The sequence below is a fragment of the Rhinolophus sinicus genome, chromosome 1, assembly GCF_057876585.1.
Source record: "Rhinolophus sinicus isolate RSI-liver-muscle chromosome 1, RSI-T2T, whole genome shotgun sequence".
NCBI classification, from domain to species: Eukaryota; Metazoa; Chordata; class Mammalia; order Chiroptera; family Rhinolophidae; genus Rhinolophus; species Rhinolophus sinicus.
This window is the reverse complement of record NC_142501.1, coordinates 167,558,776-167,584,400: the sequence shown is the minus strand read 5'-3', so window position 1 is coordinate 167,584,400 and position 25,625 is coordinate 167,558,776. Positions and strand designations below refer to the sequence as shown.

At 35.8% G+C, this 25,625-nt stretch overlaps 1 protein-coding gene across 4 annotated transcripts in view; it reads right to left on the bottom strand.

Moving 5' to 3' along the window:
* The window catches only part of ARHGAP24 (Rho GTPase activating protein 24), a 701,900-nt gene that overhangs the window by 180,240 nt on the left and 496,035 nt on the right, over positions 1–25,625 (bottom strand). The window contains exon 1 of one of the 4 annotated variants that reach the window (XM_019731291.3): positions 5,921–6,177. The exons of 2 other annotated variants lie outside the window; for them this stretch is intronic. The gene's annotated coding sequence lies outside the window, so the exon portion shown is untranslated. Of the gene's footprint in view, positions 1–5,920; positions 6,178–25,625 lie in introns of those variants that run through there. One more of the 4 variants, XM_074323911.2, reaches the window with a different exon arrangement.

The window sequence follows — 25,625 nt, the reverse complement described above, 5'->3', positions numbered from 1 at the left end:
CTCCTAGCTCCTCCAGGTTTGGCTCTCACTGCTCCTGGTTCTCTTCCCCTCTTGGCTGCACTTATGGCATGGGGATAAACTAGGAGGCTATACTGGACATGTCTGCCTGGATACTCATTTCTAATGACCTGGAAAAAGAAATGCCAAGAATATATTTACATAATTCTGTAGTAACTGTCACCTGTGTGTATAGGACGTGAGGAAGGATATAAAAGATGAAAGGCTGGTTTGAGCGCAGGAACGCTATGGAGTTCGAAGCACTAGAATACCTGAGAGAGACAGCATCATACAGGGAGCTCTGGCTAGCAGGGCAGCTGTGCAAGGTGGTGTAGTCAAGCTGGGGCTGAAATCTAGCCCAGTTCCCTGCCAAGCTAAAGACCCCAATCTGAACGCTGTGCATCCACAGGTAGGGGATCTTCATTATAATTCATACAAAGTGTGAGTCAGAAGAGGACTTGCTGACCAGATCTCTAGATCGGGCTTTAAATTGAAGCCATGAGACTGGATGCAATCGTCTGAGGAAGGAAGTATAAAGGGGAGAAATGAGACAAACACCGACACCCAGAACAAGGAGGTAGAAAGACAGCGGCCTTCAAAAAAGAGTGAAGAAAAAAGAAGCGGAACCACAGGCTACTACAAGATTCCCAGCGTCAGAAGACAAGAAGAGCAGGACAGTAAACAGTATAAATGACAAAAAGCGCAAAGGTGAGCGCAGAGATAGAAAGTTGTTGGATTTTGCAGCAAATCATTAGCAATCCCTGAGAGGAAATTTCAGTATTGTGGTAGAAATAAATGCCAAACGACAAAGGGTTATAGAGTCAGAAGGAGGAGATTAAACAGACACAGAAAATAAAAATTTTTCTTCGCATCAGGAAGAGAAACCTTAGTTGAGAAAATTGAGTGTTTGTTTATTTGTTTGTAGTGTAGCAGAGGCTTGAACTTTGGTTGTGCACTAAGGAAAAGCAAAGGGGCAAGTGAAAGGACATAATTTATGAAGCAAGTCCTAGTTTCATCTTCATAAATATTTTGTTTAAAAGTTCCATAAACACCAGTGGCCCAGGAAATGCTTTAGCAAATACTCATTAACAAAATGACAGCTATTTTAAATGTTCCCAGAGCTATTGTATGTTTATCACCCCTTGTGTAATAAAGACTCTGGCACAGAATCTTGAGCTCTTCCTTTAGCATGAGAACCCTTCCGTTCCCTGGAGATTTTTCAGAGAATAGGGTACATGGTTGGCCTCTTACTCAGACAGAAGGAAATTGTGCTTTCACCTCTTGCCCCAGAATACATTTATCATCTAGTCATTACTTCTGGATGAATTTGGAAATTAGATTGAAAGCCAGAAGCCTAGGTACTAGATGAACAATATTTCTGAACTTAGTTCCTCTACTCTGTGAAAAGAAGGATTTGGACTTGTTGATTTCTAAGTCATTACAGACCGAAAATAACCCAATGAGTAAAAATCATATGCCAATGCATGCTTATCCTTATTTTATTCATGACAGAATACACTGAAACAATGTAGGTCCCCAACAATGGAGGACGTGTTTAATATATTATGCACAGTATAGCCATAGAATAGAATATTATGCAGTAGTAAATTGGTTTTTCCTCCAAAGCGTTCTGAATGATACAGAAAAAATTCCCAATAAATTGTTAAATGAAAAAAGGTGGAATCTAAATGTGCAGTATTAAGCCAATTTTGTAAAAACAAAATATTGATACCATATTATGCACACAGACACAAGGAAAAATCTAACAATAGGAATGAATCCACCAGACGGTGGCATTGGTGACAATAATTTATTTTCCTTTAATATTGTCCCTCTCTTCATAATTATGACGGTTAACTCCCTTGTGAGTTATGTAGGGCATTTTACACCCAAAGTTAGAGGAAGGTTGTCTTCATTTTCATTGTACTCAGTTCTGCTTGTAATGTTTTCAAGTGTGGAGATGGAGAGCTTCCACGCTGTCTTCCCTGTGACACTAGCACTGTGTTGCAGAGAAGCACTGCCCACGACACACGTGGTATTAAACATATTCAAAAGCACATGGGTTGGGGAGAGAAGCTAAACAAAAGGAAATTGCTCCTTAGGATTATTATTATTACTATTATTTAGTTTGGAAAGATTTCAGTGTTTACCTAGAGCTCTATAACTTACATAATCTTTAAAAGCTACCTTAAAAAATTTTAAGATCACCAAATCGTATTTGGTCTATAAAATTGTCTTTGAGCCAGGCATATTTATTTGTTCTAATTTCCTGCGATTTTTACCAATTAAATAGCATAATAAAAAAACATTAATAAAGTAAAATAATAGCAGCATTTGTATGTAGAAATTCCATAGCACCTTCCCGGTTTTCCAACTTTACTTTTTAAGTTATTATTGACTGTTGGCACCTGACGCTTTTTTTTTTTTTTATAACAATTTACAGTTCCAAATTATTATTTACTAATAGCTACAAATTATTAATAGCTAATAGCTTTATTAATGCTGCTTAATGATGTTTTTGTGTTTTAGCATGACCCAGCAGTGAAAATAGTAAGTACTCCAATAATAAAACATGAAGTAAAGCATAATGGTTTTAGTATCATTTTATTTGTTAATGTCCTTTTAATTTAAGGACCGGAAGTTATATTCATTCAACAAACATTGATTGTATGACCAAGCAGTCCAAAAAGAACCTTGGTCTTTGACCATATCAGCTCTTAAATTGTCCAAAAATACCAATTTAGTACATTAAACGAAGACATTCAATATATCAGTATACATTTGAGTCAGTTTGGGCATCTTTTCTGAGAGGTTATAACTGAAAATGAACTAAATGTGGATTTTTACAAGAACAAAGCAATTATGTTTCACTGTTCGACACCTTGGGAAATATTGATAGCTTCTCTCACCTGTCCACATCCTACAGCATTAAACTTGACAGCTCCTTGCAAACCATAAATCTTGCTCACTGAACTCTAGTTCATAAGAGGGTAGGTTCTGAGGCTTCTGGAGAATTCTTATGAGGTTGTGCTTAGAAGGACCCTAACAATGCATTATTAGTGAACACTAACATGCATTAATTGATTTCAGTGGTTTTTTTTCCTTTTCTAGTTTTATAAAGCATTTTCTAAATAGAAGTCTTCCAAAATGTGTATTCATATTGGTGGTGAGTTTTGAGGAATTTTAAGTTTAGGCCTTGTGGTAGTATAGTTCATGTAAAATACATATCCTTTCGTATGTCAAATTCCCTAACTAGATATGAATATGAAAATTAAATTTTGATTAAAATGAAAGACTTAGTCAAGTAAAGAAAAGTTTTACTGCATTGACTTAAAATAGCATATTTTTAATTTTAAAGAGCTGTGTTTCAATTGGAATAACAACTTATTTTAAAATAACTCATGCAATTTAACTGAAAAAAGGAGCAAAAATAAGCAAAATTTATCTTTTTAGATAATGCTTCCAAACATATGTAGACCCTAAATTCATTGCTGCAGCAAAAGGCAGTCCCTAACTCATTGTTTGAAACAGAAATTAGTTTGTCATATACACCACAAGATGCTTTAACACCCAGAAATAATTAACACCCAGAAACAGTGACTGTGAAACATGCATGTAAAAAAAAATAACAAGTAAAAAGGTCATCTAACACAAAAAGCCTCACAACATATTTCTAAATAAAGATGTATGATCAAGTAATTAGCAATCCACTCTAATGAAAGTTGGAATTTAGAATTGCCCTGGACTCAGTTTATAATTTCATGTATCTGTCTAGTATACCCAGTTTTACTTTTTTTGTGTGTAGAGTGGGATTAATAAAAGTGACTTCAATCATTCTCAAGGCCATTGAGAAAATAGTGATTTCTTTTGTTCTGAAATGCACAACATAAAATACATTGAATATAAGAAAACACATATTATGCAACTTTATTCAATGTACATGGCTGATAAGATTGCTTTATAGTATTTTCATTTTAAAGAAGTTGCAAGTAACCAAGGACACCGTTAAAGAAATAAAAATATTTAGAAAATTAGCCTTGCATTATTTTTCCCCCCCAAAGCATAATCTCTATACAGAAGAACTATACAGACTAAAGGATGAATATTGTTTTCCTTTTCTCTCTTTCCTACAAAGCATTATTATACTCCTTCTCAGCCATGTATGCTTGTGAATAGCGTATGTATATAAACAGTATATGCATGAATGGGACTAAAATAAAATACTTAGCACTTGATTAAGATTAAGTCTGCCCCTTGGAATTTGGTTCGCCACTGATTACATACCTCCAGTAACTTTATAAAAAGGAGAACGAACAGCACTTCCCTCATCAGATACATCAATGCCTTACTTATCCCTGAGCCACTTCCATCACTTCCATGGCAACTTCTACTACAGAACACAACGAACAACTTGGATACAAACCAAAAGTCTTCTGAGCACCTAAAATAGATGTCATTGTGTCCATGCCCTTTGGCACACGCATTTTTTTCATAGGAGAAAGTTTTAGGCCCTTGGATAATGTTATTGCCTCTTATTGCACCCATAATTTCTTATAAACTTTTTTTTTTCTTGGGCATAGCACAAAAGAAATAATAATTATAAAGGGGTGGTTGAGGTTAACAGGAGTTGTTAGAGGAATGCAAATTGTCCACACCAATAAATACCGAAGTCACACTTCCATAGGGATAGTGGACACAGCAGAGAAAAAAAAAGTCCTATAAAAACAATTCAGGAATTATAGTGATTATGTTATCTCTTTACTTAAGAAGTAATAGCCTTACACCACAGAATAGGCCTCCACAGTATCATTACATTATAGGATAGTTCTATAATGTGTATCAATGAGGAGAATGCTGAGTAATTCAGAAAACGTTAAATGTAGTCCCCTCTAGGGAAATATCAAAGTATAGAGTAGATCTCAGAAAGTTAACTATCCCCAAATGGCCAAATTCTTTCTAAAACTTGGAGTTATCAGTAGTAAACTTGTAAGTGTCACTTATTGGAAAGTCCATATATAATAGAACTCCTTAATTGTCTCTAGTATTTGTGTCTTTACAGCAGCAAATACATATTAGCTATCCAGGCTTCTGGGAAAAGAGTGACACCTCAGATGACAGGAGAGCAGACAGTTTTTTCCGTCCACTCCACTGCCACTTTGGGCTATTCCCCTTTTGTTTCTAGAGCCTTTCCACAGTTCAGTGATTTGAAATCTTATTGCAAATGTCACTCTTCTTAGGAATGTAGTTCCTTTAAAGTGGATGAGCTTAAACAAGATACATTTTTTTTTTAAAGCAGGTTTAGCAGGATTTTTAAAAATAAATGGGAATGAGGGGAGGAAGAGTTAAAATTAACAATTAAGTACAGAAGCAAACTAGAGCAGTAGAACCCCCTTTCAAAAACTATGTTTTCCAGGTCAGATCTTCTAAGCTATGATGAGGTCAGTTAGCCTCCACCAAATCAGTTAAAATGCTTGGAGCTGCCCTGCCCTGGTCCTCTTATCTGATTGGCTCTATATTGGTTCTATATTTCAAGTTGAAGATGCATTAACCTATCCCTCCCCTTAGTCAAGAACATTCTGTACATTCTGTAATGTTAAAGCATATCCCTCTTTATCCCACACAAACAATAAGCATAAAAAACATCCACGACAAGATGCAACGAAAGAACAAAGTTAAACTTTACTTTAAAATAACAACGACAATCATTTGGTTCCTGAAAACAACACAAAACAAAATAAAATTCTAGTAGCGGCAAATATCAACAGCGACAGAACACTACAGCTGAAAAGCTAAGATATTTTAAACATTGTGCTTTTTCTCAGAACAGAGGTAAAGTGGGGGGAAAAAGTCAAATGACCACGGAATACTTGTGCCCAGAAACAAATGAACCCTGAAGGAGATTTCAGTGAGTAAAAAACAGTACCTTATAAGTAACTGGTCTTGTCTACTCACAGCTGTTTCCAGTGCCGACTCTCGTTTAACTGTCTACTGCCTTCAGTCTAAAGTTAATTCTGTTGGCAAAAAAGCACAGAGCTTGTCTGGAAAATGCTCTTTGGACATAAACCATTCCTTTCAAAGCGGTGGTAGCTATATTTAAGTTTTCTTGTAGAGGGGGATATAAACTCTTCCTGTAGCTAATTTTCTTCCTCCTTCTTCCCTTCAGACTTACTCAGTATCCTCCTATCCCATATATTGAAGAAAGAGACAGAGAGGGGAGGGAAAAAAAACTACAATACCTTAAATAATGTAGTATTTGAGCACTTAGAAAAAGACCAAAAAAAAAAAAAAAAAAAAAACCGAAGAAGAAGAAGAAAAAGAAATGAGAACCATAGAAAGTACATAAGACTCTTGAATATAATTTAGCCCAATGCCTTCATTTTATAGATAAGGAAACTGATGTCCAGAGAAAATAAAATTTGTACAAGTTCACAGACGTAGCTAATTAGTGCCACAGTTAACAATAGATACCAGGTTTCACAACTCCTAATTCAGTGCTCTTGACACTACACTGGCGTACCTGAGGCAAAATAATTTACCCTTTTCTTCTGTATCCTGTATAATAACCAAATGAGTTGGCAGGGAGCTGTCACACAATTATAATGTAAGAACCATCTGTTCTCAGAGAAAACATTTCCCTCCACTTTAAATTTATTAATACTGAAAGTTTTCCTATAATGCTCAATTTTTTTGCATACTTAGGATATAATCTTTTCCTTTGCTGATCCTGCAGAATATTTTTATGTCTTAGGATTGCCGTTTTTCAGGGAAGGTTAATATCCCTTAGTCCTTACTGAGGACTACTTCTGTAAGGGATGCTGCTGTGACAGATGTTAGACACAGTCTTTAACTTCTGCCCTGTATCAGTGATATTGCTACATGGCTCTTGAACTAGAAACACATTACTATTTCCACAAATCCCCACTTCCAATTTGTGAAGTTTTTTTTTTTTTTTTTTTTAACCATACAAGTTTATTCTTGATTACTGATCAAGAATACAAGTTCACAAGTTTATTCTTGATTCTATTCAATCAAGATTACAAGCTTATTCTTCATTACTGATTACATATTTTGTTAAATAAAAGAGAAGCAGTATAATGATTTTTATTTGCTGCCTGTCACATAAAATTTCCTACTTATATATAAAGACATTCTTTTCCTCTAACTGAAGGAGTGAAGTCCTTAAATATTTTTTTAAAATTTTCCTTTCTGAAATGTATTCATTCATTCATTCATTCATTCACTTACTTAGCAAATATTAACTGAACATTAATAAACTTACCTCATCTTTCGCTTGTGGAATATAAAAACTGACAAGCAATAGCTTTTTAAGATAATTGCATAATTTTCAAATAAAATCAAAGGGTTTAAATGAGAAGTAAGGCCAATTTTCTCTAACTACCTTTTATCTATTCTCACACTTTAAGCATGTGTCCAAAGTTTATTTATATCCTACCCATTGAGTTGCCCACTCTCAACAACATCCATCCTTGGGTGAAATAAGCCAAAATATGAAGTGGTCTGAACTGAAATTGCTCTGGTCACTATTAACCTTTCTATTTGATCTGGTTCCTTAAAATATTAAAGCCGAATATACTTTATATGCTACAATTCAAGACATAATTAGCAAATGCTCAGATCATTCAAGACCCATTTTCAAACTGTTACTCATTCTTTAGCTCAGAATTTCATTGTTTGATTTTGATATTTCTCATCTACTTTTAAGATCATGTTATATCTACTCTTGCCCTGGTTTTTGGCAAAAAAGCAATGTAACTGTGATCAAATAATTAGAAAAGTATACTTTTAAAATGGATAATTAGGTATTTTTTGAAATATATTTACCAAAATGTCAAACAATTAATGGATACTATATCAATTTTCCAACCCTGACAAATAAACACCTGGGATTCAAAATATAAACATTGAGAATAAAATCTTGCAAAACCACTTTGTGCTTTTTGACACAATGGAAGGATCCTATTCTCCTTTCATTCTCAATTAATGTTGTCTAATTGAGCTCTATGCAAAGGTAAATCCCAAAGACATTAACATCTACATTTACATGTAACACTACTGATAATATGACAAAGATAACAAGAGTTTGACACACTGATATGTATGACTTGGCTTTACTAAAAGCATTCTGTATTTTTCTTTTACTTCTTAAACTTTATTTTTGATTTGAACATTTTGCCTTTTGTCTGTTAGAAGGAGCAGGAAGGAAATATGAGTAAAACTTTGAAAGAGAAGTCAGCTGTGAGGAGACACAGAGATTTAGATGGAAGGTGTCGTCATGGTGATTCAGGGTTGTTGGGTGGACTCAGGAAGGAAGGTGTAAGGAGAAGCCATGTACCAGCAGCTTGTTTAGAACAGAAGAGGGCTGAGCCACAGACAATAGATTATAGGTATTGAATTCAAGCACCAAAGTGTCTCAAAATAGGTTAAGCAAAGAGGGAACTAGCAATTTTGGTGACCAGTGCAAGCAACAGGAAATTGGCCCTCAAACTTACTTTGTAATTCATGACATGGTTCATTTCTACCCATTGGAAGGGAAGCATGTGCTGTCAATATGTGAATTCAACACAATCTGAAATAGCACAATGATAGGCCACTATTTAAAACAATTTTGTTTTGTCCCTCTATATTTCGCCTCTTTGGACATAGTTGCCCTACATATTCCAGGCATGCTCTGAATTTCAGAATCCTAGGGTAGTTTAGAGGGGCATAGTTAGTGTTATTAAGGCTGGACCTGGGGAGTTGAATTTCACTGATGGAAGAAGTACTTACAGGAGAGGTGAACTTCAGGGCAGACTATATTAACACAGGCCAGGAATTCTCTAACTCTTGATCTCCTCCTCTCAGTTTTCAGGTTTACCGTAACACTAGAAGAAGGCTTTTACTAAGGAATCCCAGAGAGCTCTTTTGTGATAGCAGTGAAGGGAAGTGACTGCATGAATAGCTACTGAATTGTAATATTCTGTGCTTGGGAGCAGATTTCATAAACGGAAGTTTTTAAGTCTCATGAAATTAATGCAAATAAAAATCCCAAGCATCAACTATCTCTCTTAAACCAATTCAAGCTCATGCTTACTTTGTTACCCATCTCCTCTCACAATCTATTCTCCTCATAGCAGTCAGAGTGATTATTCCCCTCTTCATACCCCCTAATAATTTTCCATCCTTCTCCTGCTTTTTACCTTCCAATGGTTTCCCATTATCCCGTTTCATACCCTCTAATGATTTCCCACAATTCCCCTGCCTCATCCCTACAATAATTTATCTTTGTTCTCAGTATAAATCCAATTGACTAATTATGCCTACCTGCCTAATTTTTCCCTAGTTTAATTTCCTACTGCTTTCCTAACCTGATGTTCCATTTCTCTAGAATGTTCCACCCTCATATCCTCACCTCCTTCTCAGAACTCCTTCTCAGTTCTCAAGACTCATCTCAAATGCAACCTCTCCAGAAAATAAATTTCCTGACCACTCTATCTAATCATCCTCCCCACTATATATATATATATATATATATATATATATATATATATATATATACACACATACTCTCTGCATCATTTCCCTATTTTGATTTTCTTTTCTTTCTTTTTTTTCTTTTTTTTTTTTTTTAAGTAGGGCACAGCTCATAGTGGCCCATGCAGGGAATCGAACTGGCATCGCCACCTCAGCTATTTTGATTTTTCTTCATAGTACTTGCCACTATCCAAAATTACCTTTGGTTATTTTTTACTTATTCATTCATTTAATTAGTTGGTTAGGTAGCTTAAATATGTTTACTGTATCTCTTCTAGAATAAGTTTTGTAAGATCAGAAATGTATTAGAAATTATAAATAATATAAGAAGCGTACGATTTAGATTTCTTAAACCACATTATTCCCAGTGTGCAGAACAGTATCTACTATAAAATAGGCATTTGACAAATATTTTTGAATGAGTGAATTATATTTCCTGCCTGAGTTACTACTCTGCAGTCAACAAACACCTCACATAAGTCTGTAAGCATGAAGGCAAAGATGAATCTAGTCTGCAGTTGACTGCTGCAAATCTCCTTGTGGCTCAGAGCTAGGCATCGCGGGAAATTAGGAAAGAGCCCCCATTGGGCTCTAGGCATTCGTATCTAGACAAGGTGCCTCTCAACCTGTGAATCTGGTGAACACAAAGGCCAGAATATACCCTTGACTTACCAGAATATTCTCTACGGATATACGCACCTAACTAGAGAACATGATTGCATTTACTAGAAGGTCCTAAGAGCTTCAGGACATCTCCTTTGTTTCCTGAACTCTATAGTAGTTGCCCTTATAGCAATAGCAGATATCCTAAAGCTAATTCTATCCTTTTCAGGCAGTTTCAAGAAATTGCTCTCACCTGCCAATTCTTCAGGAGCAGAAGCTAAGTCCTTGCATTCATAACATATGTTTTCTAAATGAAAAGTGGGTAGACAAAATAATTTTAGAGAGGTGAGCTCACAGATGATTTAATCTCCCACCCCAGTCCTCCACACTGATTCAGAGCTCTCTAGTGAGCTGTAAATTAGATTTTGTCCTCTGTCTCTTCCTACTGCTTCCTAATTACCTGTTCTAGTAAGTCAACCTCTCTGGGTCCTGGGGCTCAGGCACATTGTGGGATAATGTGACTGGCTCAACACACTCTGGGTCCAGCCACATTAGAAAGGTGGCTGTGTAATGGCAGACAGAGAGAGAGAGAAAGTGATTCTTCATTTGGAAGAAAATGACTCCCCAATTGCCAAAGCAGCTGTGATCCCCAGGATACTCAGGTAGAGGAAATTTCTTGCCTGAACACTCTTGCTATTCAGTGATGAATAAAATCATTTAAAATCATTTTTGAAAAAAGTGCCCTTTTTTATGGTACTAAGTGTATATTAATTTGAGTAAGTAAGTGGTATTTATTTAGTCAATGAATCAAAATTACAAATATTTATTAATGGTCTTCTATGGACAAGGCTTTGATGTTCTAGGTAATGATGTTTGTATAATTATTCTTTTTTACTTCAGGGATGATGATATTTCTTTATCAAGAATACAAATTTCCCTAGGAACATAAAAGTTTCTTCTTTCCTGCGCTCCTTCCTTTCTTTCTTTCCTTCCTTCAATTTGTTGAAGCATAAATGTATGAGTCCAAATAATGTGCAATGCTTGGGTATAAAGAAAAAGACAAAATCCTACGTCAGGAAGCTGATCTTTTGGAGGTAGGAGAAGTTTACAGACTATTAGGGAAGTCAGCCTGGGGTTACAGGAGAGTACATCAAAGTAACATGGAGTCAATATAGGAAGAGACCAAAGAAGGCTTCTCTGAGATGATAAAACCAGGGTACATTCTGAAAGCAGAAGGAGGGGGAAAGGATTAACATCCCAGGCAGGAGATAGGGAACTCTTGGATGACTTCAAGTGGTTCTATAGAGCCGTAATGTAGAATAAAAGACAGACTAATAGATAAAACATGCAGAAGGAAATATAGGCAAAATCCAGGCTCAGGAATTTGGTTTTTATCCTGAAGGCAACAGACAGCTACTGAAGGATTTTAAACAGGGATATTTTGTACTTAGAATGCTAAGAGGGGAAAGAATTTAGGGACAGGTGGTCTAAAAGACTACTTAAGAGGCTGTTTCTTTAGCCAAATAAGACATTGTGGTGGTCTGAAATTAGGGACTGAGGGGCAGAGATGGCCTCAAAAGATATTTAAAATTTTCCACAGGTAGAAAGATGTGGGAAAGACAAAATGACATCCAAAATGTCTGTAAAATCATTACACAAAAATGTATCTAGTGTTAGAATAGTATGAAAATGAAGTAAGTCCTCATTATGTTAAAGATATTTTTCAGAAGCTCTCCCCATTTACAGATGGGGAAGCTGAGGTGTACATATTGAAACAGAGATAGCAGTATTTGAACTCCATCTGACTGCACAGCCCACATTCTTTATACTACATGTTTCTTTCAGATCATAACTTTTGAGTGCCTTTTAAAACTTGGATGACTAGACTTGAAGATATTTTTTGGAATATAAGTTGGCCGTATCTTAAGAGATTCCTTAGGCTGAACTGCTTAGGTTTTCCAGGCATGAGCATGTTCAGAGTTGAGATCCAACACACAAACAATTGTATTTGCACTGTTTCCATGGAACACCATGTTTAGCTACCCTGCAAAGCACAAATCCTTCATCAAATTCCTCTTGATAATCTAATTATTTGAAGCCCAGGAGGTTTACTCACACGCTACATTAGGGCAGCTAGTTGAACCCAAAATGGACTTGGCAGATACCCTACTTCAATCAAGTCAAATTTTTGAGTTTTGAGTAGAATGAAGTTTGAAAGATAAATCAGTTTCAATGAATCTAGGAGGGCAAGAGGTGAAACACTTAAGATTTTAAAAACAGAAAGGGGCAGATATAGCTCAAACAGGAAAAAAATGCTGATTTGCCTTAAATTTGGAGTAAGGCAATTCCTTCTCCAGCATAGTTCGCATCCACTATGGGTGGAGTAACCATACACTTTATTGTCCAAAGCTGACTCTTTCAGAGTAAAAAGAGGCACTATTTGTAATTATAATGGGATGACAGATAAAAACCTGGGCTTTTATAGGCAAACCTGGATATACTCCACTCTACCTAGAGGTGGGCATTACACCTCACCTTCGGGAGATGATTCTATCGAGAGAGGTCATCAGTCTTAGAGTAACTGTCTCCTAAAGTGAGGCAAGACAAAGAAAAGTCAGAATTCTTACACAACTTAGACAAGGTGTTCAATATATGTACAAAGGCCAGGTCAACTGAACCATTTGGGATATAGTAATTATTTTGGTTCCATAGTTTATTTTATTAAAAAATGATACAGAACAATGAAAAAGACTTCATTATATGAGTCACAGATGACAGGTATACAGTGGCTCATCTCTCATATAATGTATACACATAAACATTTTAGCTATAAACTATAGTGGTAAAGATGACATAGACGGATGCCACTAGCTATTTTGATTTAAACATAAGCACAGGTTTTACTTTTTGATACATTAATCATTAGTGAGTCAACATTAATAAACACCAAACTAAATCAAACCTCAATCCACTCTCCTGCCCCACTCCTGAATTCTTTTGAAACTAAAATAAGGACAACCTTTCTTATACGGCAAGCTTCCTTACTAGGGTAGACAAAGGGAAGGATGGGCATAGCACTGGTAGCAAACATTCCCAGGACAGGAGATAACCAAAATTAATTAGTTTTTCAACCTCGGTTCTGTCAGCAACTAGCTGTATGACCTTGGACAGAACACTTCACTTCACTGGGGCTTAGTGTTCTCCCATATAAAATGAGAGGATTTAGTAAGATTACCTCAGAGGTTTTTTTACAGATGTGAAATGTGACTGTTCTATAAGATAATTATCTCCCATATGTTTTAAATTTGTGTAAGGTTTATTTATCTATGAGGATTGGAAAGATAGCTATTGCATCATAAAGAAATTTAAACAGACAATTACTGACAAAAAAACCCTATAACAACAATAATAATGATTTTTTTAAGACTCCTGACAATACAAACATAGGCAGTGGGGTGACATTTCATTTTTTTAGCAGATAATCAGAGGACTGTTAGGATTTTCTTAGGGGAAAAGTCATCAGATGTAAAACGACGAATCACACTGTGCTTCATAATTTTTAAATATTCAGCTTCTTTGGGCTCCCACAATACACCGAGGATCAAGCTTAGTTAGTTTACACAGAAGAAGAAGATTTCTGTTAGAAGTGTAAAATCGCTTCCCTATGCTGTCATGTTTCACATGAAAAGAATGAATTCACATTTATAAGACAGCATGTTGGAAATGATTACAGGAGTCATCTTCCTTGTCTATAACTTTTGACAAGTTCCTAGACACACAAGCATGGTTCAGAAAATAAGGAAAAAAAATTGTCCATCGATCCTGTGCTATTGGACCTCAACCATCAATGCAACTAAATATAAGGAAGCTGGACTTTTCCCTCATCTTATTTTGATTCCTTTTCAATATAGAGGTAATATATTTTCTTATAAAAATATAAATAATAAGGAAGTGGATAATGTAAAATTTAACGTTCCTATCCTTTCAACCCTCACTAATACTATTTTTAAGAATTCATCACTCTCAACAGTTGCTGTGTGTCCATTCAGATATCTATCTGTCTGTCTATCTAATCTATATCTACCCACAAACATGTATATTTACACACATAGTACATAGGTACATCCATAAATCTGGTTTTGAAAAACAAAACATTATTTTCCTTTACCCCAATTTTGGAAGTTATTCAATTTGTTGATCTTTAGAAACAAGCAAGCAAGCATAGTAACGAATGTGTCTCTTTTCCCATCACAAAATCTTTCCTCCATCCTTAAACCCCTGGACCTATCTGTACAACTTATTAGATGGCAAAGAAAATTAATTGCAATAACATTTTTACCGGCAGTCAAGATGCTCAGCAAAATAAGTACTTAATAAATGTTTACCTATTTGCATGAATAGACGAATCACCTTAAGAACCCTAATCTCATCAATGTGGGTGACGTTGCCAAGAAACAACCATATGTGAATTGACATCAGTAGCATCCATTCCTCCTGAGCAAGTGTTCAATAATTGCTTCTTTGAATGTCTATTAATCATTGCTCTGTGTGAGAAGGTCTGTTTCAAACCTGAATACTGTATCTTTCATCATCACTATATTACCACTAAGTAATAAAAAGTCCTACTTGAATAGATCCCTTCCTTCATCATAACTAGGTATCTGTAATGTCGCCCTCATTTTCATCAATGCCTTCTTGGGTCTATCAATCCCAGTATCCTCGTTGAATTTATAGTGTCTGAGATAAGAGATGCCAGTATGATTCCTACAGCCTTTCTAGAACACAAAACACTACTCTAAGCCAGCCTTCAGCCAGCAGTTATTGAACTAGGAAGATAATTACTGGCAGTTTTAGCCTATCCAGAAAATAATTTTATGTTTCTTAGAAATTTTAGTCAGTGTATTCTGTATGTTTTCATTCTTGAAACCACATTTGATAGTCCTTGGCCTTGCAATGAACTTCAACTCTTACGTTTTTTTCCCTTCACATTATTCAATGAATCTATCATCATCTATACTAGTAATATCTTCCTATGAGACAACATACACTTCAGTCATGGGGAGAGGTGTTGTGGAATGTTAGAATGTTTCTGTTCTTCAGACTCAATTTGATATTGACAAGCAGAAGATATTTAAAGATATAAGAACAGACGAGATCACCAGAAGAGTGAGTGTAGTTAGAAAAGATGAACAAAGACTGAGACATGTGGCACTCCAATGAAAAGTTAGATACATAATACGTGTGTAGTTTATAAACATATGAAAGAAACGTGCACGCATTAGTATATGTTGTTTAGTAACAAACTTTGGAGATGCCTGTTTTCACTCAGATGGATATGGCAACAGAAATAATTGTGCAAGGCAGAAGGGCTATAATAGATGTATGAGTCATCACTAGGTTTTTATAACTTTTTTGGCATAATTTCAAACTTAAAGAAAGACTGTAAGAATATCACAAACAAAACCCATATACCCTCTACCCTGATTTACTAATTTCTACCTATCAATCTATGTACATGCATATTATTTTTATCGGAATCATGAGAGTAAGTTGGAGACAGTTTATACCTTTGTCAGTAAACAGTGTGTACTTCCTAAAAGCAAGGATATTTTCTTAGATAGTGTGAGGTCTCTAACATTCAGAGACCTAATACATAGCTTTAGTACAACTCTCAAAATTATGAAATTTAACATTGATATAAGATTGTCTAATCTAAAGGCCATATTCAAATTTGTAAATTGTCTCACTAATGTCCTTTAGAGTTATCATTTCTCCATTTCAGGATCCAACCAATAGTCACATTGCATTTAATGTCATTTTTCTACATTCTCCTTTAACCTGGAACAGTACCGCAACCATTCCTTGTCTTTATTGAGCTTGAAAATTTTAAAGCAAATTATTTTATAGACTGTCTCTCAGTTTGGATTTGCCTAATATTTCCTCAAGATTAGACTCAGGGTATGCATTTTTAGCAGAAATGCCAGAGAAGTGATGCTGTGTCCTTCTCAATGCATCGTATCAAGAGGCACATGATGTCAGATTGCCCTGATATTGATGAAGTTTACTTTAATCCATTGCCTTAATCATACGCTCATCCATACTTTTAGCATTCATTGATGATTTTCTAACTCTTCCATGTCATCTATATTTATTAGTTGGGACTCTATTATAAGAAACAGCTTTTCCATCGTACCAGTTTACTTATTTATTGAAAGTAATATAAACTCATGAATTTTTATGTTCTCCAATTGGTTCCAACCAATTATTGTATCATGCACTTCCTTATTTCTGGTACAACAAGATGTTTCAGGCTTAGCTATACTTTCGTTGTTCCAGACTTAAATCAATCTTTTCACCTGGATTTATTTTAATGGAGAATGGCATTTAGAAACCAAATGCTGAACACTTACGACATTGCTTCTCAACCCTCTCCCCACACAGAGCTAGGGAAATATTTTTAAAAATATACATGCATACACACACACACACACACACACACACACGCGCGCGCGCGCACGCAGAATAGATCTTATTTTTTTAATCACAAGTTTTGAGTTCTGACAATATGATTGAATTCTCAGGTTAAGAAATATGGGAGATTATCACTTATACTTCCTCCTATCTCTCCTCCCATCTTCTCCTACATTTTATTATATATAAATATTCACAAAATAATAGGAATACTATTATATCTGCATTCTGTTCTATAATCCTATTTTGGGCAGTTGATTAATCTTAGTCCTATTGTTTCATTAATTCAATGTCACTGTGAGAACTTGATCACATATTCCCATTCCTGAGCTTTTTTTATTTGATTCAGTTTTGGTTTCATGAAGTTCACATTTGAGTAATTTCTTCAGGAAGTCATGGATTTTGTATAACTGCAGCTCCCACTGAAGCTGGCCTGCATACGTTTTCATTGGAGTCACTTTATTAATCTCAGAACTTTCAGTGTCTTCAGGCACTCAAAATTGCTGTGAAGAAGTCTGAGGTAAGCCTGTATTTTTCCATCTTTCTATGTCACTTGATTTTATCATCTGAATGCCAGCAAATTTTTTTTCTTTTCCCTTGATGCTAGATAACAAGGGTATGTACAAGATACCTGTTTTATGTCAATTTGATGTGCTCATTTAATCTACAGATTCAGGTACTTCTTTTATTCTACTTTTTTTCCTTTCATTATGTCTTTAAATATTTTTCCTAGTCTGTTTATCGTTTTTTGCACTTCAGGGATACCAATTATTTCTTTCTTGTCTATCTTCTTTTTGCTAATTATTCTAATGCCTATGTCTACTCTGCTTTCACTACAATTATTTCAAGTATTTCTTTCCCTCCTGCCAGTGATCTCATGTGCAGGTCTGTCTGTCTTTCTTAATTCTACTTTATTTTTTAGATATATAAAGGTATTGTTAATTTTTCAATTTGTCTCCACAACTCAGAAGCTTTTTCTGTTGTTTTATCACTCTGTCTTTGAGCTCACTTCTATGGCAGTCATGGTGTCTTTAGGTAATGAATTTTCTTTTCTAATGCACAGCATTGGGTACTTGTGGAGGAATTTAGATTTCTACCTTGTTTTCATCCTATCTTAGATATTTTTTTCCAATTCATATTTGGGATGCTTTCTCATTTGTTCTCATCTTGTTTCTTTGTTTTTAGTTATTTCATTTATTATTGTTATTATGTTGCTATAGTATATTCGCTGCTTGTCACGCCAATTTACTTCACTTTGTTCATGGTTAACATACCAGCCACATCTACACAGTCTCGTTTCTCTGAGACCGTAAGGGGGAGTCTCTTTGACCCCCTTCCTACCTTGTAAGAACACGGTTTATCTTTCCTTCTGAGCAGATGATTCTTTAGGAGTTGGTATGATTTTCTGGCTGTACCCTTAGAATGTCTTAAGATTTTCAATTTTAGAGCAGTTCCTTTCCTCAACAGCCACTTTCAAGGATGAACAAAAATTTCAAATGTAAGCACTGTAGCATTATATATACAAATACGTACTGTATTCTCCATTTCACACATCAGAGGATCATTTGCCAGACAAAAACAAAGATAACAGAGTTTAACTCCTACCAAGGATGTCATGGCTTGGGAAGGGTCTTACTTTCTCTCTCTAGTCATATCTGACATTTATTAAAATCAGCTAGCAATAATTTACTACTGACGTGACTAAAATATACTACTGAAATCTGAAAATATTTTTCTCTCTTCTTTAATAAGTTGTCCCTCTATAGAAACCTATATGCCAAAGAACAGATGTCATTTTTCTTCTTTCCTGCCAGGAATGCAGGTTGATTTTGTTGTTGAGTTGCTCTGTTCAAGTTTCCAGTGTTTTCAGTACACCCAGACATACCTTCTTCCTCTTCCATGGGAAGCCATAAACTGTGCTCTGGTCTCAAGCATGCAATAAAAGTGATGAAGCATTCACATGTGAGTGAGTGTGAGTGAGTGTGTGTGTGTGTGTGTGTGTGTGTGCGCACGCGCGTGCACGCGTGCGTGTGTGATGGCCACATAACACATACATAACAAACACACACACAAAATTCTAAAGAACACATATCTGTATGGAAATGGACAGTTAGAAGCAGTGAAACTGGGAGAAACATTTAAATTCATTCAAAACCAAAACATTAAAGCATTACTTGAAGACTTGAGCTCATAAGGATCAACACACCATTTAAAACTGTTCAGCATTAAAATTGTGAGGAAGTTTTTGTTTGACTTTGAGAAGCAGAAAAAGGTAAGTGGACCCAGTGTAGTTCACTTCTTTCAGGCTAGAGCTAGTAATTGACCTCAGTGATTTCTTGTCTTGGGGGAGGTGCTTGGCATAAGTGGGGAATTTTGCATTTCCTCTTATTTATGTTTCCATCCTGGGATACTTTTCTTCTGATTTTCACACTCTATGTTTCTTTGTTCCTGGTCCTTGGTCATGCAGGAACAAGTGCATATTCTTCCAGTAGACACAGGGCCATCCATATATGGCTGTGTATCTTTAACAAGTATGTGATCACCTGGGGATCTACCTAAAAATGCAGATTCTGATTCTGGCCGTGGGATGTGGGTGGCGACCTGAGCATTTGATTTTCTAATAACTTCCCAGTTGATACTATTGGTCAGAGGGTTACAGGTTGAGTGGCAAAAATCTGCACACTACTGATTGTAAAAGCATGGCTCAATTTTAAGGACCTAGAGGTGCTGCAGGGGCCAAGGAGCAAGTTCTGTCAGTGGGTGAAATTGCATCCCAGACCTCTAAGCAAGTACAATTGATTCCAAAATCTTCTCCCAATTTTTCATTATTGTCTCTTTCCCAGTTTTTTCCCCCTCCCTCCTTCACTCCCTTCCTCCTTCCCTCCTTTCCTTCTCTCTCTCTCTCTCTCTCTCTCTCTCTCTCTCTCTCTCTCTCTCTCTCTCTCTCTCTCTCTCTCTCTCTCTCTCTCTCTCTCTCTCTCTCTCTCTCTCTCTCTCTCTCTCTCTCTCTCTCTCTCTCTCTCTCTCTCTCTCTCTCTCTCTCTCTCTCTCTCTCTCTCTCTCTCTCTCTCTCTCTCTCTCTCTCTCTCTCTCTCTCTCTCTCTCTCTCTCTCTCTCTCTCTCTCTCTCTCTCTCTCTCCCACTTACTTTTCTTCTCCCAGCCCCCATCCTCTTCTCCATTTCCTTCTTCTATACATAAAAGGACGGCTGAATCATAATACTCAGGATTAGGAAATGGGAACATTATTTTTATGAGTTTTCCCTCCAGAGCTTTAAGTATTTTGATTTTGTATTACCGTTGTTGATGTTATTTTGGGCTGAAAATAGACTGCATAGTACAAGAATCTTACTCAATAGTAAAGTGCAGCAAATCAACATCTTTAATGTTTGCACAAAGATTAATCTGTAATTCACAAGGATAGAAATGAAACACATTTATTCTGGGAAAACGAAACAAAATAAAACAAAAACCCAAAACAAAAAGCATCTCTATGTTATTGAGTGTAAATTTATTTTTGCTCTGTTCTCAACTTTTCTTTACCAAAGGACTATGCTGGAGATGACATTTCATGCTTTATAAGACAGTAGCCACTGATTAAAAATAGATAAACAAATAAATAAATAAATAAATGCATTTTCCATCTGAAAAAGTTGGTCTTTGTCTTTGAAACTTAGAACTAGACAGGTTTTCATGATAATTTTTCAGTTTTCATGATAAATTATCATATCTATTCTTTTTACCTATCCCTACTATCCTCAATAGTTATTTTGCTAATTTTTGTCCCTCTGAAACTGAAAATACATAGTCATTTTTTTACCTAATTATGGTTTCTTAATATATCAGAAGCTTGCTAATAAAAAATAGTGGATATCTGCAATTCTTTATTTAAACTACTATGGTATTGTGCTTGGAGACCAAGAGAATATGAAAACATTTTCACTCTGAATTTTTTTATCCCTCTCTCCCAAATCTTTTTTTTTTTTTTTTCATTTTTTTTTCCCCCAAATCTTTTTATACTGTACCTTAGTACATCTTTTGACCCATTTTTTCTAGGGCTTATTTGCTAAATATTAATTATTCATTCTGAATTCATAGATAGCCTTATGTGTTCTGCACTAAATCTATAAATCAATCAAAACAAAAACTTCATTATTCCATTCACAGCATGTTCTAATATTCCACTCACTACGCAATCCAATTCATACAGCATTAACAGAATTATTCTCAAATCAATCTCACCAAATTAAATTGAAAAGCACAGTTTTACGCAGTAGCTACCTTTCAGTAAACTCCTCTTTTTCTAGAATGTATTAAATATATTCAACTGAAGAGCTGACTTTCATTTAAACATTAGCTTGAAATTAAAGCTTAAGGTTTGATTCCTTTGTTAAGTCATTCATTAAAAGGCTAAACAAATATTCCATTTCTATTGTATTGGAAGCAGATACAGATCAAACCTTTCAAAGCAAATCAGCTATTCGGGCCAACAGGCAAAAAGTCTCCAGGTCTTCCCCACCATAACATGCCTTTTACAGGGCAACCAAATCATGTAACTGGTTTGTTTAAATATAAACACATGTAAAGTAGTATAAGCTTTCTGAACTGGGAAGTACTCAGGAGCTGAATAATGAGAGATCACTGAGAATAACAGTAACAGAAAAGGGGATATATGTAGGCCACACAAAATTATTAATATGTCTCCATCCTTGTGAGCATTCCGAAAGTGTGCTCTTAATTTGTGCTATATTTCAGTGTATAAAAATAATCAAAACAAAAATACTTATAGAACAAAAAGAAAGTGTTCTCTCACTTAAATAGCCTTTTGTTTACAGAAACAGAACAAAAGTAAGAAAATGTCCTTGGTTTCTCCTCGCTGTAAACTGATAGTTAAAAAAAAAAAAATCCCAATTACTTTGGGGGTTGGAGAAAAGGACAGGAATGTACCTCTTGTTTCTGTAAACAGCTCAACACTAGAATAATCTCAGATAACTTGCTTCTCAATCAATACCAAGCTCCATGGTTAAAAGAGCTGCATCAAAACAGCGTTTCGTCTGGTTAATGGCATCAATAAAGGTTATCTCTACACAAAATGAAAAGGTCACTAATCAAATTTCAGTGACTCCCTCACATTATTATTGTTCATTGATTGTTTAAGTATCCCTGTATAGAATCTTTTCACTTTTAATGAATTGATTATTGCAGGAGAGAACAATTTAAAATGTTGCCTCATAAGAGCCCTAACACTACGGTAGATAGAAAACCAGATCTCTTCAGCATGTCTCCTAATGATAATGCATCTAAAATTCAGTATGAGGTGGTATAAATTAAAGAAAAGGTGAATAAAAGAAAATTTGGCTTAGAGATTTCTTGGTGGTTAAAAAAAAAAAAGTCAAAAATGTTTTCAAGAAATCCTCAGTGTTGTTAATTAAAGTCCTTGGCATTCATCATGACATATGATATTGAATTCTACGCTTTTTAAAAAAAATTGCAAAACTATTTCCTCACAGATCTTAAAATTTATTAGGAGAGATGGAAAATAAACATGAAAAAAAAAGTGTAATGTACACTCTGATACGGAAAATATAGGATGCTGACTTTGGGATTTTACATACAATGCTAATGTCAATATCAATCCTGTTTAATGCTGCTTTTTGCATTTTGTAAAGGCTTTTAGTGTAGAAGACTCAAGCTTTCTCATGTCTGGTAAGAAAGCATATGTTTGTGATTGCTTAGATGGTACTTGATTAAGTATATCAGTACTTTTGTAAGTATAGACATCTGAAATTGTAAAGATTGGTATTCCATCAGTAGTAATATTTCAGGAGGGTAAAGAGAAGTATTAAACACAGGCTCTTCTTTAAAATAAAGATATAAATGAATGGACAAACAAACCAAGTATACATGACTAATGTTGGACTCCTCCCTCTCGTACTTGAAGGCACTGGGTTCCTCTGCTATCCTCCCAGTTGGTTGGTTAGATACTGACCCCCTCATTCAGGCCTCTTCCTTAGTTCCCGTCCCTTGCCTCTTGTTGGTAAGTGTACCCTGCCTAAGGTGCCCCAGGTATTCCAGTGGCACTGGGATGGATCTAATGGTTTTTTTCTGTTTATTGCCAAACTAATAGGTTTATCACCTGGAAAACAGAAGAAACAGCTGTTTATGTAAAAATGCCCCAGGGATCCTAGTTAATCATTCTTGCAAAAATATTACATGGGATATAATTCTGGTTTGCTGCATTCAGTGTTTTTCCTAATGTAAGAAAATAATGGCATGGCTACCATAACAGAATGTCAGTGATTTATCACAAATGAGTGCTTTTTCAGAGCTCAATAACTATACAAATTATTCTACCTGGAAAATTGACATTCTGCAACTACAAAAATGCCAGAATCTGGCACTGAGTACATATTCAAAATACTGATAAAATGTTTACGAGATTCAAAAGTGCTACTTTAAAAAATATTTTATTTTAGACAATAATAGGAAAATGTCTTTCAAAAGACTTTAGGTATTAAGTCATTAAATTTTAAATTTGTACTTCAAAAAACACTCATAGATACTCCAAGTTTTATACCATGTCATCTTGCTTTTCTCTTCTTTAAAAAAAAATAGCATTTCTGAACTTGCTGATCTTCACAGTGTCACTAACTTAACCAATACTATAGAGTAAGTCTAGATTTTTGTCACATAGGAATTCTTTGCCAAAGTGTTATAGAAAATTGCTTCCCTCTCTTTTGGTGGGTCTGCTGTTAGAGGAGCGTCTGGCTAGAAAGGAAGGCAGCAGAGCCTACATGTGAGAGCCTGGACTTTGGAGTCAGACCTGGACCAATCCCAGCTCATTTCTCATAGGCTACATGACATTGCAGCTTTTCTTTCCTTTTGTTGTTTTTTTTTTTAACCTTTTCGTTCCCTTCACTTTCCTAATTTGTAAAATAGAGATAATAATCTATCTCTCAGGTTTGTTTGAAGGAATAATTCAGGTAAAATACACAAGGTCCTTAGCTCTGTTACCTTTAAAGAAACCATAGTTTCACTTATTAGGGGGATCACTTCTTAGACTGTGTAGATGCACGACCAATGCACTGCACATCTGAAGCCAAAGTAGAATAATACTGAACGTCAACTATAATTAAATCTCTACATAGGTGTAGTCACGGGATATGGAGTACAGCATAAGGAAGAGAGCCAATGGTATTGTAACAGTTATATAAGTTGTCCCAGGGATAGTAGCTTGGGGGGGGGGGGTTATCACTTTGTGAAGGGTGTAAATATCTAACTATTACGTTGCTTTGTACACCTGAAACTAAAAAAAAAAGAAAGACACCATAGTTTAATTAATAATAATATCTGTTCATTTATGTTCATTAGATTTGGTACAGAGAAGTTTGAGAAAAGTAAGAGGCTGGCAGCAGGGCATCAAATTTTTTCACTCAGATTCTTTTTTAGGCCGCTTTCTTTTCTTATCATTTCCATAGAAAAAGTACTATATGATTTTTCTGAACATGAGACAGATGCTTAAAGAGAGTCAAACATTAATCTGTGTTAGTGCATACTATAGTTTCTATATAAAAATAGATTCAAATTTCTTAATGATAATTGTTCTATACTGTATCTCAGTATTTGGACACTATTTTGAGCAAATCATCCTTTCTTAAAGAGTGTTCTCTATTCATATGACATTGCAGATGGAAAAGTGAGCTTTAGCAGAATACAGAGAGATGTATCCACTGATGGGATGTAGTTATACTCACTAGCAGTGCAATTTTACCATGGCCTCCGGCCAACTGGCTCAGTTCTTGAAAAGACAATATAAAGGCTGTGAGACGTAAACAGGAACTTTGGGGAAGAAACAAAATAGCACTGTTGATCATAATACAGCCGTTACTATGGACTCAGTCTTTCCTCTCTCTGCAGACACTTTAAATCCATTTGCTGGTTCACTGAAACTTATGCCCTTTCCGAGAAGAGCCAGCATTCAGAAGGTTAAAAGCTCTGCAATGCCAAGGTGAAAAGAGGTCATCTCTGCTGCCTGCTCTTTGGGGCATTTGTTCTCTGCTTCTGAAACTCTCATCTTCATTACTGCTCATAGAGAGAACACATGTACAAGTATGTGTTTGAGGCATATTTTTTGCTTAATCTGAAACTCTACTTCTTTCTCATACCATATTCATTCTTCATTTGACCCGGGCATCAGAACCACATTATTTTCTCTTCCTTTAAAAATACCCTCTCCAGTCTACTTAAGTTTCCAAATATAGTTCTGCCAGCAGAGGGGGGCCAGTTGGGGTCGTATTCCTTCCTTCTTGACTCTTTCTCGATACTTGAGACTCAGCTGTGTGAAATGCGAGTGAGCACGTAAGATCAAGACCTGTATGGAAAGTACTACTGGATGATCGAGAGTCTTGTGAGCCAGTTGGACTTGTGGTTGCCCAGCAACCCAGTGATGAACCTGAACAAGAGGAGCAACCAACTGAGAATCAGGGTATTACACCTGCTCAGGAGAATGCAGATGAAGTTGCACCTGAGGTTGAAGGTCCAGACTTAGAAGCTGATCTCCAGGAACTGGCTCCCCCAAAGAGTGGGGGTGCAGGCAAAGTCAATGGGGAGAGTTTACCAAATTTAGAGTGCTTTCAAATGCCAGCAGCACAGCCAGACTTGGAAGCTGTTCTCCAGAGACAGGCTCAGCCAAAAACTGAGGGTGAGGGCAGAGATGGTTTTGATGTCAGGCGGGACATTTTATCCAAACTAGAAACCGTTTACATTTTGGAAGCAGGGAAAGGACAACCACAAGATTAAAGGAAGATGAGCTGAAACCATGCAAACTGTCATGTAGGATATTTGACTGCTAAAATTCTCCCAATAAAGTCTTACACATATCTCCTCACCCCCCCCCCCAAAAAAAAAAAAAGTTTCCAAATACAATTTCTGTTGGTTTTCTTTTAACTGCTTTCTCAGCTTCTGGGTGTGGGGTGGGAGTGGGGGAGTCAGCACACAGTGAAACTAAAGGAAATTATCACGAGGC